The following is a 15,360-nucleotide window of genomic DNA, read 5'->3' as shown; positions in this document are numbered from 1 at the left end:
CACATTTGTTAGCTCTTATTGCACATGGCATTTTGCTTCGCATTACACTTTCTCTCACAGACTGTACCCAATATTATGTGAAGGAATCCCAGACTTGTCAAGATAGAAGAGATTCATACTGTACTAATCTTTTAATTCCTCCTTTTTCCAAGCTCAGAATTTGAGATTCTTTCATCATCACTTTTATTCATGCCTGAAACTAAATGTCCTTCTACTGTTGAATTATGGTTCCTCACCATTTTTTTTTCCACTGAAGCTTAAGAGCTTCCATGGGCCTATGTTTTTGATTTGTGATGAAAACAGTTTTGATAACAGATGTTTTAATTACTGCTGAGAAGTCTTTACACAGCATTGTGTCCTTTTTTGCTTCTCACTGTCCCACCAGTGAGGAGGCTGGGGATGCATAAGGAGTTGGGAGGGCACACAGCTGGGACAGCTGATCCCAATAGACTGAAGAGTTGTCCCAGACCATATGGCATCATCCTCAGCATATAAAGAAGAAGGAAGAGAAGACATTCAGAGTTATGACATTTATCTTCCCATGTAATTGTTAAGCATGAGAGGGCCCTGGCTTCCTGAAGATGGCTGAGCATCTGACTGCCCATGGGAAGTGGTGAATTAATTCCTTGTTTTGCTTTCCTTGAACAAGCTTTACCTATTTTGCTTTACCTATTAAACTGTTTTTATCTAAACACATTTTTTTTCACTTTCACCCTTCAGAGTATCTTTCCCATTCCTCTGAATGTGAGAGCAGCTGGGTGAGGTTTAGATTCCTACCAGAGTTAAACCACGACAGAGATACTATCCATAGTTGAATTCAGCCACATTATGGGGTCACCTCTGAAGCCACATTTTTCACAAGAACATATAGTCCAACTTTACATCTGATAAAACAGATGTTCTTTGGATAGAATACTGGGCAGGTATATTGAAACACATCAAGCCATGGAAAACTAATCTGATGTTCATTTTCAAAATCTGAAAAGAGATTAGAAGAAAAAACATTCTAAATATTTTAGAATAATAACAGTAATTCAATATTCATCAGTAGAACAAATTTATTTCTAATCATTGTTTTTTCCTAGTACATTGCTATTTCCTAAATATATTATTTTCTTGGGAAAATTCTTTCTTACATTCTCCTTCATTGAATAGGCTTCCTGTTGCTCATATATAAAAGATATTTTGCTTATAGGATAACCTGTGCATTCTCTACAGGTTTTGTTTCTTTTCTTTCTTAATTCTTTACATCTTTCCTAATCTGTACCTAAATCTGGAACATCACTCTACATCTGGCATGTACTGTTATTTCCTCTCTTGGCTCCTACCTTTAAACAGAAACTCCTCCCTTTTCTGAAAGTGTTTAAAAGGTTGATCCACCACAGTAAATACACAGTCTCCAGACAGCTGTGCTTTTTATTAAAATGTTTATATTTTAATTAAAACCATTCTTTGTTTGCTATCTGTAAGGCTCAGTCCTGCCTACCACATCTTAAAATGACGAAGAGTCTATGTGCCTTTGTCTTTTATACTGCTAAGTCACTCTATAATGAAAATAAGATATGTTAGTAAGTTTAAATTAAATAAATTCAAATAGATCTATGCAGTGCTGGAAAAAGATAGACTTACCAGGAAACATGTGAATCCAAAGGGTAGATAGCACAGGAGAAATGTGTTCTTAATCAGATTTTGGGTCAAATAATTGGTGAAGAAGGACTCACAACCTCCTGCACAAATGGAACAACCCTAGCAGCCTCATTCTGCCAAGAACCACAGCAACTGCTTCAGCTGAGCTCCCTGGCACACGCTCAGCTCTGGTTTGCAAATAATCCTAGAGGGCAGCTGAAAGCTACATCTTCCTCCTGGACTTTCCTGAGTCAGAACTAGAATATCCAGCATCTTCAAGCAACTCCTGAAACATTCAGTCTGCAATGGAAAATGTTTGAAAGATCTCTAAGAAAGCTAGGTGGGTTAGTAAAGCAGTAAACACATGCATGTTTAGTTAAATGTCTTGGTATAGAAACATAAAAGTAAACTTAAGGTCACTTACACCTTTAATTAAGCTATCTCCATCTGGAACTGCATAGTAATATCCTCTTCCCTGATACACGCTAAACCTGTCTAGAGAAAAACAGAAAAACATAAACAGAAGAACACAATTGGAAAAAAAGATGCCATTACACTTCTGCAAACTACACTGCATGCTTGACTCCAGTTTAAAGAAAAGGTGTCAGTTCTCAATTTTTTATAAATCAGTTCACCAGTTCCTTCTTGGAAGGTAACTGCTTTGAGTTCTCACATGGTTGCTCTCCTAGGGGAATCTAATTTCTCAGTTTCAACATGCCCAAGGCATCTGCTTTACTTACTGACAAGACACAATCTTTCTGTCACTGACATCAGAGGAATTATCAGTACATTTGACAACAGTGATGTTCAGCACTGAATATAGCTATTATATCCACAAAAATAACATGGCAGCTTACTAAAAAAGTTGTGAAAATAAGTACTTGGAAAGCTTTCGTTTTTGTAAAAAAAATTAAAAATTAAGATTATTTTAGTTTTACTGTTAGCATTTTAAGAAGTGGCCTTTTAGAACAGGAAAAAAAACACTTAGTCACAGCAAAGTCTGCCTGGGCATATCAATAAGACACCGAAGAAATGATTTGCAGTTTTTTACATCAATTATAGATAAATGAGTAAACAATTTGAAACTGTTGCTCAAAGAAAAGTTGATCTTCAGAGCAAGAAATGGTATTTGGATTTTTTTTCTATTCAGATAAAACTTTCATACACTTTTGTACTTTGCTTTTTTTTAATGATATTTCACTCTTCGGATACTGTGCTGCAAGCTTCAACAAGCCTTAGGAACTAGACTGAAGACTATTATCAGCTATGTAAAAAGTGACATAATCAAGTTTGAGCACTACCAAATATCTTCCTATAAGGGTTTTGTGGTTAGAACACTTGCGTGTTTACTAGAAACACAAATACCCTGACAATACTACAGAACACAGACCACATATTTCGTGTATATATGTGTTTACTAATTTTAAAAAAATTGTTAGGAAAATGGAGGCCAGTTTATGTTAAAGAATCGGAGTAAAGGATCTCTAAGTCCATTTGTTGTCTCTGCAATAGACTTCCAGATTCCCTTTGTATAATAAAACACTTCAGTTTTTCTTTTGGACTGTATCTAGTATGACTAGATATAATACTCTAAGAACTAGGAGTAAGGTTTGCAATTTTTTTAAAGATAAAATTCCATTTTGAAATGTCCAAAAATGGTATGCAAACTTTAGAAAAATGTCTTCTGAGGTTTTTTTTGTTGTTTTAGTGAACCTGGTGCCTCCGAGCTGTCCTCATGTTCAGGAAATAGTGCTTCCCTGATTAGAGTCTGCTGACCTCAACACGTTTTCTCATTTTTTATAGTGAACACCAGTACTCTGTCCTTCTAGAGGCTGATTTGGACCTTTCTTGATAAGCTAACTCTTTTTGTCATTTATTATTGACACTCATAAAACCAGATAACCTTACACAACTCATGACATAATTCTTCTCAGCCTGAGGCAATCAGATTGATGTCTTTGGTAAGTTGCGAAGAGCTCTTTAAAAGTGTCCAAACATCTAGCTTGTAAATTCAAGTTATTTTGAAGCGACCAGACATCCATTTCAATTTTAGTGGGGTAATACAAAAACAATTACCATAACAATGACAGTTTTTATCTTCCTTAAAATCAGAAAATACTGACAGTGGCAGCATAAGATACCATGGCTATTTACATTACAGTTGCACATTGAAAGGTGCCAAAAAAGAGCTGATAGATATGTCATAGCCTTAGATGTGCTTTGGAGTCTGAGCTTACAGTTTAAGTAAATATGACAGAATGAGTCTGGATTGAAGTATCTCTTTGACTCAGAAGAAGGAAGACCAGATCCTTGGGTGTGGTTAAATGCTTGCTTTTCTCTGGCATTTCTTCATTTTACAGGCTAATCCCTAATTTGAAACTGGCCATTAAATTTCAACAGATATACCCTTTCCCTTGAATTTTTGGGTATAATACCAATAACTTCAGGCCAGCGGGACAGGGGATAAGATACCACATGCAAAGCAGATTGAAAAATACAGTTTGTCTGACATCAGGCATATTACAAAGACAGAGAACAAGTTGACTTTTCTCTTCTGACCTTTCGACATCATATAGTATTTATTTTAGAAACAACAACAAAACAAAACAAATAAAAAACACAGAGAAAGATCTTGGTTGCATCAATACGCACAAAAGCTTACTGTCCCTTAAAGTACTGTGCCTTGAAAACAACTTCACTGGAAAATAAGATTTAAAAAATAGCCTTTTGGTTTTTTGTTGTTTTTTTTTTTTTCCTCCAACAGAAGGCAGTGTGTAGTCCACCTATTTTATGAGAATGTTTTATAGTTTGTTTACTGCATAAGACTTGTACAGAAGGTCAATACAATGCAGACTAGCAGAAGGAAAGAGGGAAGTACGTATTCATACTTGAAAGAACGGCATCATGCATCATCTCCAGAATCATTAAATTACAGTCCTGAAGAAATGGAGGATTAAATTCACTATCAAATAATTCTGTCACAATCCTTTCATAAAAGGTGCTGAGGGCATTTTTTTCTTTGGTATAGACATTTGAAACATGAACATGAAATAATATTTTTGCAAGCAAACAGAAATGTGCACTGGTCACTAGCAAGTGTCTTCTCTGGCCACTGGAAGTAAAAGCTACTAAAAGTTAGAATTCTACTATTTGAAATATGACTTTAATTTTTTAAGGATTCCATCAGACAACATAATCTAATATAAACATATGTCAGAGGAATAGGGTAAAGTTCCCTAGGTTCCATTTCATGCCTATGGTTTTCCTTTAATTTTATAGATTTTTATCTGATAGGACTTATGTACAGTTACAAAATTGAAGGTTAGAATGCCAAAGGTTTTTCTGTAATGCCTTTATAATATGCCTAAAATTTTAGATATCACAGCATGGAGACTTCAGAGGCAGCTGAAGATTAAGCGAGTTCTAAAAGTGCCTGTGAAATATTTTCTTGTTCACTTTATTTTTGAAGTTAAAATATTTACTAGCAATTGCAGAATATGATTTATCTTGTTGGCTGGCCAAGGGAAAAACCCACTGTCCTCCTAACATTCCTACAAAAGAAATAAAAAAGTCTGTCTAAGGGATAAATGACCTATCACTCCTCAGAAGGATTAAAGTTTTTAAACACTGATAAAAAGAAAGTGAGCACAAAGGAATGAAATCAATTCAAACTTTACCTTTGGGCCACATGGGAATTCCCAAATAACACACCTGCCATATTTTAACACAGACTGTTGAAAACTTGCCAGGATGTGCTTTTTTTTCCTCACATTCCTCCAAATTTCTATTTCCCCAAAATACTATTTCTCCCTGTCACACACCCACACACACACACAAAGGAATCAGAAATTCTGTCTCATGTCTTGCTTTGACAAGCCAGAGAGTCTCCCAAACTTTTGATTCAACTTAGATGTACTCCCATGAATAGTAGGGATGCTTTGATAGAATGCCCAGCTTAAGGACCAAGCAGTTTAATTTATTCAGCTGATTAGCAACAGCAGAGAAGGAACTTACTAGTTAGTGGCACTAAACTGTATTCTACTAATCATTCAATTGAAGTCAACAGAATGTGGAAGGAATTAAATACTCCTCAGTTGGTCAAAGCAAGTCAAATATTGAAAGTAATTATTAACCTATCTGATTTCCTATTGAAATGAATATCAAGTGGAGTTTCTTTATGGAGTCCACCCTTCACTACACAATATTTGGATTGGTCCCTGAGTGAGATGTGGCAGAACACACAGTGAACTAATCTTTAATTTGAAGCTGGAAGGCAATAAATTCTTTGGAAAGTACATAAAGAGACATCTTCATAGGTTGTGGTTAGTATTAATAAAATCTTAATTACTTGATGACTAAAATTAACAAAAAAATCCTCTCCAATAGAAGCAATAAGTAACTGAAGAGTAAAGGTGAAAGATTAACAATGTGTTCAAATAGAGAAGGCAAGGAGAGTAACAAGATAGCTACAACAGAAGGACAGGAGTTTTGTGCCGGCTGACAAAGTACTTATGAGTCAAACGTACAGCACTTTCAGAACTGAAAAAATAAGTGAAAGGGGAAGCAAATGCTATAGGGTATTAAGTTGTATTAAGAGTAATAAATTTAAACTCAAATGAGTTAATTACCCTGTTCTACTTGGTGTTTATTAAGCATCAGTAGGAGTCCTATATTCAATTTGAAGTATCGCATTTGAAAAATGACAGGCAAATTTGGGAGTTCAGAGAGAAATAAAAAATGATTAAACATTTAAAAAAACACGTCTCACAAGACACAATCTAGGAAAAAAATGCTGAGGGGAGACATAACTGACAAAATATCCAACAGGATGTAACAAAAGGGACAGTGAGCAATAAGTCATGCATAGTCTTCTTTGATTGACAAATAGTAGGTGTACTGGAAAGCACCAACAAGGAAACTTTGCTTTAGATAAACATAAGATCTTTATTAGAAAGGTTTAGGCTTTAGGGAATATGTCACAGGGAGGATGCTAGATCACCTCCACTGGAAATCTTCAAGGTTAAATAGATAACATCGATCTGCAAAGTTTCAGGGTAGTGTAGTCTTGCTACATTGTAGGGAATGGACTTGTTGGCTTAAGACATCCATAGTGAGCCAAGTCTTTCATGTGTCTTTATATGGATGTGGATATGCAAATACACACCTGCATTCTGCACAGCTGTATATGGAGGAGTAAATGTGATGGATAATCCTTCTGTTATGACACATATGCGCTATCCAATATCTCATAAGTGAATACACAATAAATGTCATAACAGGGACTGGTCATTTTTTATACTGAATGGATTTTCTTCTTTCACTGTTCTCCAGACTGAAATGCTTTTTACTTGACAACTGTGCAGTGCAGAAATTGCTTAAAGAGTGGAGATCAGGGAAATACAAAAGATGGTTTAAGTTTCACTAACTTCCAAGCTCTGCTAACAAATGGCACATCTAGACACAGGCTCTGAACTAGAATTTTGCATTTGAACAACCTTTGTAGATCTGTCTTCCCTTTTTTTTTTTTTTTACAGACTGCGTCTGTATTAAAATTAATGGCAGAACTGCACTTAAAAGGCTGTTAACTCTTAGAGGGTTGAGGATGAGGCTTCCAGAAAGGCTTTGGCTTATGCACAACTGAAAGGATAGGAATGCCACAGCTACCTTCTCCATGGCTTCTTTAGTCTAATTACTTTTATATTTTTCCACAGAGAGGGAAAGGTACACTTACGCTTAAGGATATTCTTTATTTTGAGTGTGTTTCTGGCAAATGGGTTGGTTATCTACCTTATTCTCAGCCTAGGCAAGTAGTATCTCAATGTATGCAATTGTGCTGCTAATAAGGACTCTCACTGGCAGGAAAAAAAGATAAGATTGAGTGGTATCTGCTAAAAACAGCTTTACTCTAAAACCCCCACCTCAAAAGCACTGGTTGCTGCATTCTTGGAAAGCACAAAATGTGAAGGATCTCTCTACAAATACTAGTCATCTGACTCTTTTCCATAAATGTTTGCTATTAGCTGAAACAGCAAACAGACAGGATAATTAAGGTGACCCAATATGGTAGTGGTCTATACCACTTACATATGCACAAGTCTATGGGGCCATATGGGCCACCCAAGAGGACTAATGGAGTTGGTAAAAGTGGTCACCAGGCCACTCTACCATTTACCATAAGTCCGGGCTCACCGTGGAGGTCCCAGGTGACTGCCTGTAAATTAGCAAGTGTGATGGCCATCTACAGGCAGGGCCAGAAGGAGGATCTGGGGAACTACAAGCCCCAGACGGGGGATTGACCAGCCTAATATCCTTCTATGACAAAGGTGACCTGCCTAGTGGATGAGGGAAAGGCTTTGGATGCCATCTACCTAGAGTTTAGTATCCTGGATGTATCAGAAGTACTGTGGGCAATGGATCTAGGGCAGTGATCCTTCTCCTGTACTTGGCCTTAGTGAGGCTGCACCTTGAATCCTGTGCTCAGTTTTGGGCCCCTTACAACAAGAAAGACATGGAGGTGCTGGAGTGTGTACCAAGAGCACCAGAGTAGGCAGAGTTTGGAGTTCACGAGTCTCCCTTATCAGTTTCTACAACTCCCTGAAGGGAGGGTGTAGCCAGATGGGGGTTGGCCTCTTCTGGCAAGTAACAAGTGATAAGACAAGAGGAAACAGCTTCAACTTGCACCAGGGGAGGTTTAGATTGGATATTAGGAAAAATTTCTTGACAGAAAGGGTTGTCAGTGACTAGAACAGGCTGCCCAGGGAAGTGGTGAAATCACCATCCTTGGAGGTATTTAAAAGATGTACAAATGTAGCACTTAGGGGCATAATTTATTGGTGACCTTGGCAGTGCTAGAATTATATTTGGACTCTATGATCTTGAACAATTCCAACTTTAATTGGATGTGTTGATCAGATGAACAATATTTGTTTCATTCTAGCTATTTATACTGCTTGATAAGTAGATAATATAAAAAGGATATTCCCAAATCCATAAATAGGTGTTGAAATACTAAGAAAAACTGAGAATTCCAGCAGTGTAATCTTTATTCATGAAAATAAACTAGGAGGAAGAAATGGGTAGGAAATAGAGTGAGCAATTTTTTTTTTAATGTTTTCATTTTCTTTACTCAGTATTTCTTTTTGCAGGCGTGGCTTTTTTTCCATTCTGTAAGAATCTCATTTTCAGAAGAGGAAGGAAAGAAAAATGTCAACCAGATATACTGGATGTCTAAATTAAAATACTGAGTTGTCTTTTGTTGCTTTGATAGCAACAAAACTGTCTCTCTCTTCCTCTGATGCTGAAGTCTGTGTGTGGTTTCTGGTCTGAGTTATTTCATCACTTTCATACTGTAGCCACTGTGGCAAATCTAATTAAGTATTTCCTCATTTTATGTAGGACATAGCAACAGAAAGCTACTGCCTTCATAAGTATAATGGTGTGAACAGCTGTAACACATACAGTAAAATACTGCCTTCAGAAATTTTCATTTTACTGGAAATTCTCACTATTGTTTCATGTGTGAAACACTGCAAGTCCCCTTTAATTCAATAATATTGCAAAACACTATGATTTGATAAAAATCATAAAATAAAACTGTCAGCAGAAAGTGCAAAAGAGCTAGAAAAGTTATTCTAATATTAAATACTTCCTGGTGTCATCTGACTAAGGGGAAATGGAGACAAGTTATAAGTAAATTTTCCCCTTGCAACTGAAATCATTAGGTCTTCTGTTGCCAGAAGACCCCGAGCATCTCTAGTGTGGCTATGATCCCTTTTCTCCACGTGTTGTAAAGACTAGTGCATAGGCCAGAGAGTGTAGAAATTAAATAGTATGATGGTCCAATAGATGGGCTAATAGTGGTTGGGGTTTTTTTTCAGTTTTTTCAGCTGGTTTCTAAACTAGCTGTTTAATTCTTAGATTTCCCCCTTTTCAGATAATTCAGTATGAATCCAAAAGTCAGACTACTTTTTGTTTTTGTCTGCAGTTATGTTGGCTGCAGAGAGCTCTGCTAACTTTAACTCTTGCTAGATATCAAAGATAGTCTCTGTAACTAGTCTTATCTACAAGAAAAGTCCTTCTCTACCCTGATCCTGTCATCAACAACCCCTGGTACCTCTCCTTCATGTACAAAAGTAGCAAACACATCCCTGTAGGGCTGTCACTGCTGCCTCAACAGCTGAAAGACAGGACCTTTTGCCTAGTGATGCAGTCAGTTTCCTTTTCCTCTCTCCTTCTGATTGTTGTGTGGTCTTGAGTTCTAACTGTGACTGCTATCAGTCCATGGAAGGGTCCCACATCTATTGGTATAAAACAGCAGTCTGACAGGACTTACTCCAGTAAGTTGACTTTGACTCCTGATCACACAGTTAATTTTTGCTGTACGCAGATGTTTAGAAAATACTCCACTAATTGAGACATCTAATGGCTACAAAGAATAGCCTCTCCTTCTATGCCCCTGTCACTACTGAGAAAGATGCCTTTAGATTTTTCCTTTCCCTGCAGAAATCTTTGCATAGATTTGAAGATAATAAAGGTGCAGCCTTTAAATGAAGTGTGCAAATTCTAAATACATTGTTGTGAATTAAGTCACAGTAAATTAATCACTGATTATACAAATGAAGATGAAAAGTGGAGCTCGTGCATGACATTCACAATGCAGTGTAAACCGTACAGGGCAGGGACTGCTTCTTGCCATGGCAACCTCATCCCAGGATTTCTCCCCAGCCTCCTACAAGAAAAGCTGCACCACTGCTGTTGTGCATTGTGTCACTGATCTAAGGAAAGGGACAGCTCCCACTTATGTGGAGAGGAAACCAGCATTGGGGACTGCAAGAAGGAAAATTATACTTGTCCAAGAGACAGGGAAACTGTCCAGATTTACATGCCTCATCCAACACCATAAAGTTTACACAGAGCTTGTGAAGAACTTGTTTTTCCCATAATCCTTTCAGAGAGCTGCAAGTGTGCTAGTGATTTGTGGTGAAGAGGGGATACGGAATTTTAATTTCAAATCTGTCTCAAGTTCTTCTTAATATAATGTCTCTCTTAATGTAAGTTAACAAAATGCTTAACAATTTGTTGAAGTGCACTATGATATATTGACAACTAGAAATGAATATGTCACCAAAAAAGATTAAAAAGATGTAATTGAATGAAAAGCAAGCATATATATGAAAATATGCACTAAATATATAAAATGTATAAATGTGTATATGTATTTTAATATGTGCTTATGTAGTGTGTGTAAAGTGTATATATGTATTGAATATATAAATACATCTACATAGGCAGTTTACATTTAAAATCCAAAAATATCCTGACCATGCAGAAAAGCAAACATATTAAGCTCATATAGAACTTATGTTTCCAAAGATACGAATTTTGTTGATGCCATGTGTTATAACTACACTAAACCATTCTTGCTCATTCTTTCTAGCTGTCTTCTATTAAAACATAGACATAGCGTGCTGCAAAATTCAGAACTGGGGCACAAAAACCTTTATTCTTCAGTTACAGTAGATAAATTAGAACATTGTTTTCCTGATGCCACAGTGTTCCAACTCCAAAATCTATGAGTATTTTCATTATGCATAGAAAGAAATAAAATTTGGTGACACTGGATAAGTTGGGGAAGATGAAAAGGCTACATATTGGGATGGTTATGAAGTCCTACCACATGTAATGGAATATTTAACTCCTGAGATGACAAATGGAGTCTTTAGGGCAATAAAGTAATAAAGACCCTGAATGAGCAAATCAGTAGAATGAAACTACCCTGGAGATTAAGCCAAGCATGTACTTATTATTTTGCTTAAATGAGATGATAGAACAAAAATTACTTACTACTACATACCCAAGACAGTTACAATTTCTTCAATAGTAGAGTTGTACTATTGCAAAAATTGCTGATTAATAAGTTGACAATTTTGAATTTTTGAACTTCTTTGGAATTTTTTTAAATTTAAAATTAGTGTATTAAATGCATTTGTCCATACACCTGCTGCACATAATAATTGTGTTTCTGTTCACTTTAGAAGGATAGGATTACAGAATCAGGTCTATGGTCAGTTAAAATAAACTCAAATAAAGCATCATAACCTTATGTATAGCTAAATGAGAACTTGGTTTCACAAACACTCTAATATAGGTGACTTGCAAATAAAATGTAAGAATTTTGCCATGATTTGGCTTACTGTTCTGAGTGCTTTTTCTGAGGCATTAATTGCCATCACATTCCAGCAGGAACTACTTCCCCAGAATTTTTCCTGGTCATAGCACATTCTGCTGTACACAGCCAAAGATAACACAATACTGTTTTTTAAAGAAGCCATCATGTCTCCTTGAAAACTAAATTTCCTTTAGTTGCTTCCTAATCAATATGAATTCTTTCCAGTCACTGGGAAATTGTCTTTACAAAATTAAATTTAATTTTTTTGAACTGGCAAAACATATTAACCCATCTGAAAAGCACACACAAGTTTGATTGCTGCTTCATGCAGCACAGTGTGAAATTTAAAAACAAAGTTCCTGCAGGAGACAGCCATTTTAAAAAAAGTAAAGCATGCAGGCTGGAGAGAGGTCCTTTCAGGATATTTGCACTATTCAGTGTAAAAGGATTATTTAGATTTCTTTTCCTCACTTCAATTTCTTCAAATACACTATATTTATAACAGAACAAAAGACCATCAGTGAGGAGTCTACAGTGTAAATGCACATGACAACTGGACAGTGGACTATGTCTTTTGGCAAAGAGATCCATTTGGAAGAGAAATCAACAACAGAAAAGTGATTCTAAAAATAAGCCAAATATAAAGTAACCTGTGTCTTTATCTGCTTCATTGTTTGGCAAATAATCTGATATAACTGGAAAAGAAAGACATCAAGAAATGTTTGTTTATGTTGCTATGGCTAGTAATCTCCTTCTTCAGGATGTAAGCTTTTTTGCCCTTGTCTATTAGTGTCTGAATTAATTCTTTCACTGTACAGCTCCATTTCATCTTTGACTGCTCTAGTTACATCGGTGGCTCACATAGCAGGATTAATGGATGCATTTTCCATGTAAAAATAGGTAACAAGTGTTATGTGCCAGCTAACCAAAAATGAGAATAAATAATTTAAAAAGTTCTTTAGCACTATATATTATATTTCTTTTCCTATTGTTGTTATTCTCCTACTACACTCTAACACCAGATAAAATGTTATTGTACCATCTATTATATAAAATCTGTTATTTCATTACAGGCTGTCTGATGAATCTCTCTTCTTTACAATTATCTAATTTCTATAATTTTACATTTCAGGTTATTTACTTAAGTCTGAAGAAAGGTAAGTAGTACTTCAAGGTGGGTATGTACAAATCTGAGTCCAGTTGATTTGAAAAATCAAAAGAAGTGGAAAACTTAATAAAGAGTAGCTTCTTTGCTTAGGAGCACAATAAATTAGTATACAGACAAAAGAGCACAGAAATGCTTCTGTCTCTATTGCTTTCTTTTGGCCAATCTTTCTTCTTTGAGTGGTCTCAAGCTAATCAGTCCCTGAATTATGATCTAAGTAGTCCATATTTTTATTCAGTAAACTCTTTTTGGAGTTAATAAATGTATGAAATAATTATTTCATAGGCAAAAGTAATGAAAGCAAGCAATATGAGGTAACTGAAAACATCTTCCTATTATTATTACACAAGAAAAGGAATAGCTGACCTTTTCTCAGATCTGAAATTTTCAACCTCACAGTACAGAATACTACACTCAAACAGGAATAATCAGCTGCAAATATTGTGTGTATAACAGCTGGCTGGATAAAAGTCTTGCAAGAGATTCTGGACCTTAGGGTTGATTACAAGCTGAATGAGTAAATAATGTCATCCCAAGCAATCACACCAAGCATATAGAAGGAGATAGGCAGCAAGATTGTACATGAAGCAATCATATTGTTTTGGCTTGTATAAGATCTCTACTAAAATTTCATCTTCCAGTTCAGACAATTAACTTTTAAGAAAAATGCTGTTACTGAATAGGCTGCAACAGAGAGCAATCAGAATGATTACAGATCATAAGAAAATGATCCACAAGCCAAAATTGAAGAAACAAGGGCTGGACAGCCTACAAAAAGGCTAAAAAAAGAGGAAGGATTATGAAAAAGCTTTTGTTTATTGCAGCAATGAATAAACATATACTAAAAACAAGAGTCTGCTGGTAAGGCTAGATAACCATTTAGTGGATGTGCTAGAGAGATTGCAATATCTCTTTCAAAAAGCTAAGCAAATATTTGCACTGGACATGGAAAAGGCAGACTGTTTCATCACCTGGAGAGGTAAGAGAGGTAACTTCCTGTCACCCAGCTCTATTTATTCTTTCATGAGTAAGACATCATTTCAAGAAGGGAGAAACTGAATACTTATGAATATCAGTTGCTGACAGATAAAAAACACCACCGGGTACTTGCATGCCTGTTTAATTAAATAATGTCACTGCTTTTTAGAAATATTAATAAAGAGCATCACAATGTTATGTGGAAGATATAAATCTACCCATTGCACAGATGAATGAATTTAATGCAAAATGATTACATGATGTTTCTCTAGGGATCCTTTCCTCATTTTCATTTGAGTTTGCCCTACTCATATGTTCAAGATTTACTTTGTTGATTTTATTTAAATGGAAAGCCTCAGTAGTATATCTGTTATGTAAATATGTATGATTCTATGTATGCTGTATACCATATATGTAGTTTCTGACAGTGTCAGTGATGACATCATACCCAGACTAAACAAAAAAGTTCTTTAGACAGTCTGTCCTAACGGGAAACAAAGATGTTAATAAGATTTCTTGTGGATCCCCCAAATTTCTTTTTCTAATCTACAAAAGAGTTTAAATATTTATTAATGCATTAAGCTAAAGAGATTTCCTCTTTTTGGATATTTTGATTTATCTCTCCAAATACTCTGTCTCACTTAAATCATGGCTCTACCATTGAAAGTTTGATTTACGCTTGGATTCTAAGTTCAATACTAATATAAACCTTTACTGACAGTTTCTATGGTTGTTGCAATAGGCTTTCATGGCCCATAAGAGATTTCTGGCTGTGAAGGGTTTTCATTGACTTTATTTTAGCTAACATACTTTTTACTTAGCAAAAATAAAACTGAGCAAGGTATCATTTTTAGCCCCAGAGTATATTTCCCAAAAACTGGGAACTGTTAACTTTGCCACATCAACAAAAAAATCTTTCAATGTGTATCTTCAAGATTTATGGTAGAGTTCCATGCATTACATCTCAATTGGAAAGATTTTATCTGTGACCTTTTCTCACTACAAAATTTATAGCATTTGATATTCACTGCTGCAGATTAAATCTCAGTTGTTCTCTTGCAATAATAATAAAATCCTCTTAAAACTACTTTGTTGTTATTAAAATGCCCATTGTTTACAAATAAACAACATGATTACCGCTTACTGTGGCTTCTGATTGGTAAAAAAATATTACAACATTGTTATAAATTTTCCATTTTATTAGAACTACTTCCAGGAGATAAATACTTTATCTGCATAGCAAAGTAATTCAGCAATTTAGAGTAATGCTCTGTAGGGGGAAAAAGAGTATTTTCCCCTCTATATAAGTTATGTATGAAAAAAATTGTACAATTATCAGTTTCTTACTGTGATATGACTCTAAGAAGCATTCCTAGTTCCAATTACATCTGTACAGTGCCACCCTTGAAAAAAAAAATATCTG

The sequence above is a fragment of the Vidua chalybeata genome, chromosome 3 (assembly GCF_026979565.1).
Source record: "Vidua chalybeata isolate OUT-0048 chromosome 3, bVidCha1 merged haplotype, whole genome shotgun sequence".
NCBI lineage: Eukaryota > Metazoa > Chordata > Aves > Passeriformes > Viduidae > Vidua > Vidua chalybeata.
This window is presented reverse-complemented; position numbering follows the sequence as displayed.